Here is a 3288-nt window from a genome sequence, read left to right on the forward strand (position 1 = left end):
AGATTTCTGAGAACTTTTTTTTTTTTTTTTATTGCGGTATCATTTGTCCAAAACACTGAATAAGATTTAGGCGAATAAGTTTACACCTCTTCAGACCTATGTTACTGCACCACACCTACCACCAAAGCACCCATAATTCTTCATCAGAGATCAAGGAACCCCCATGCCTTTGTATCCATCCCCGCCTTACCCCTCAGTAGCCTCAATTCTGTGGTCATAATACTAGTATTTTTTTTTTTTACTTTTGGCTGTTGCTTTATTTCTCTGTAATCCACATGTGAATGAATATAGTATTTATCATTCTCCTTCTAACTTATTTCCCTTAGCATAATCCACTCTATTTTTATCCATATTGCTGCAATCAACAGAATTTCATATTTTTTTAATCACTGAGTAGTAGTCCATTCCGTAGATGTATCACGTATTTTATGCACTAATCTTTTGTTGGACACTTAGGTTATCTCTATAACTTGGCTATTGTAAATCATGCTGCAATGAACGTAGGAATACATCTATCCCTTCAAATTAGAGTTTTTGCATTCTTTGAATAAATATGAAGAAGTAGAATTGCTACATCTTATGGTAAAACTTTAATATTTTTAAGATCCTCCATAGGAACTGGACCAATCTACATTCCTATTTATTATTTTATTATTATTATTTTTAATATGGGCCATTCTCACAGGAGTGAAGTAGTATCTCGTTGTGGTTTTGATTTTCACTCCCCTGATAAGCAACATGAATATTTTTATCATCTGTTTGGTGACCATCTGTATATCTTCTTCGGACAAAGTGTTTATTTAGCTCTTCTGACCCATTTGTGATTGGGTTCTTTGTTTTCTTTTTGTTGCTTTCTCTGAGTTCTTTGTAGATCTTGGATATTAGCCCTTTTTTCAGATGTATGATGTATACACATTTTCTTCCGTTCAATGGGATGTCTTTTCATTTAAATGGTAGTTTCTTTCACTAAACATTCTACTAGCATATCAAGTAGGAGCTGATATTTGGGATCAAGAAAGAATTACACTCAGGAAACATTGAGAGGATGAATTCTGCAAGTGTTCATGTACTGGGTGGCAGAAATCAACATTCAACTCAAATAGGCCTCACCCATAAGATGTATTAGCGCTTGCATGATGGAAACACTAGTTGTAAGGGAGGTTTGGGCTGCAGTTTGGTCAAGATTCCAAGTCAATTTCTTTAACATTCTCTCAAGGCTGTCTGCTTTTGGGGATTGGCCTTGTCTTTAGGCTGATTCCCTTATGGTGACCAAATACCAGCCAGCAGCTAGAGATCTGCTCCACAGATCTGTTGTTGGTCCTTTTCATTTGCAACAGGAAGAGATTGTACCTTCTGTCTGTACATTTGCAAGAGTTGGGAAGTTTCTTTCTATGCTTTCACTTCAGTTGCTAGCAAACAGCTCTCAGTATCTTCTTGTCCCAAATTGGACCATATGTCTATCCCTGAATCCAGCACCCGAACTGGGAGAATGTCATGGACAGGGTAACTTCTGATTTCAGAGTGGGTCTATGCTTGCTACAACCATAAGTCCCCAGATTTGAAAAAAATAATAAAATGAAATGGAGGGGGTGGAGGTGGGGGAAGAAAAAGAGAGAGAGAGAAGGAGGGAGGGAGAGGGAGAAAAATAAATGAGGCTAGTCAGGTAACAAACATATCATGCATACATACAAAAGTAACTTCTAGCAGGAAGCCTATGAGACAACTAATGTAGCTGGTCTCCAATTTAAATTCCACCAACTAGCTTTGTGTCCTTGGCTGAACAAATCACTTTCACAGTTAAAATGAATGTGTTTGACAAGGTGATCTTATTTCTAAGATCCTGTTCAAACCTAAAATCCCTTAACTTTACGACTCAAATATCTTTTATCAGAGCTGTTAGTCTTCAGTTCTGTTTTTTAAGAAGCACTTAAAGAAAAAAAAATCTGATTTATGGTCTTAGACAAAATGGTCAAGGGAAATTAAAGAATGCTCCACTTTCCTCTGTTAACACAGGCACCTCTGGTGTTTTAGCATCTGTGATGGAGCCAACTTTTTGTTTCTCTTCTACTGCTTCCCAGGGTGATTGATAAATCAGAGCAATTGCTCTGACTTGTATAAGAATGGATTTTTCTGTATTTGTTTTAAGACTTCCTAGAATGATTCACTTTGCTACCAAAATTCTGTTACACTCACAAAATGTTATGTGACACTGCTAAGGCAAATTTATTGAGGCTCTCAATTTTAATTAGTTTTTTTCTCATATTTTCTCTGAAAAGTTAATCCCCTTTTAATGAAATTGTAAAATATAAGCAAATCTTACATGACATTTTTATCACCTCCTCATTTAAGATCAAACATCTAACAGTACCTCCTTCTAATATTATACCAAATTTTAAGTGCATATAAAAATTGTAATTTTTATCTCAAATCAATGGTTGAGTTTTAATTTATTTCAGCAAAATAAAACAGTGCAGATAATGGGTTAGTGCTATATTTCACCATGTTCTATAGTAATATTATTATAGTGATCTTATCACTATTTAAAGTTTCGTACAGAGCAGATTCTTAACTTGAAAGTTCTAAACTTTCCATTAGGAAAGAAGCTGCCAAATAGCTTCTCTCTAATGAAAATTGGAGAACCCTTATATCTCTTCCAAGTTTTATGATGTAAAATGGTACTCACTGTTACAGTCTGATGATTGTAAAACTCTAGTGCATATGTGAGCTTGCCAGGTTGATAGTGTTATTACTTTAGCTCAGTGATAAAGACAATATTTATATTCTAATCTTTCTTCCGAAGTGTTCAACCATATCTCTTACATTTAAGACCTTAAATGTCATTTTTGGATCCATGAACAGTACAGTTGTATCTACTATTTAATTTGGGCACCCCAGTTCATACTGTTATAACTCTTGTCATTATTTATGATCAAAGTATAGGTTCACTTTGTAGCACTGTGCTGACTATTTACACCCAGCTCATAAATGCCCCTTGTTTGTGATTTATGCTGGGCCCCAAATGATTGTGATTTGCTATCTATGACCTCTTCCTCCCAAGTCCCCATTCCTTGCTCATCTCAAGCAACCAGTTGAAATTCATTAGCTTAGATACCTGCTGCCAAAGTAAAGAGCATTTAAACACTGTCCACTACCTCCAGGCTTTTGATACCAATGTGTCAAAGGTGGGGAAAAAAATTATTTGTAATGTTTGGGTCTGAGAACTGCTTAGGGCACAACTGAACTGTGTTGATGATTCTAGGTAACACTTATCAGAGGAAAAATAAAAGG

Source organism: Talpa occidentalis, unplaced genomic scaffold (genome assembly GCF_014898055.3).
Source record: "Talpa occidentalis isolate TD23 unplaced genomic scaffold, MPIMG_talOcc4v2.1 talOcc4.3, whole genome shotgun sequence".
In the NCBI taxonomy this organism is placed as follows: domain Eukaryota; kingdom Metazoa; phylum Chordata; class Mammalia; order Eulipotyphla; family Talpidae; genus Talpa; species Talpa occidentalis.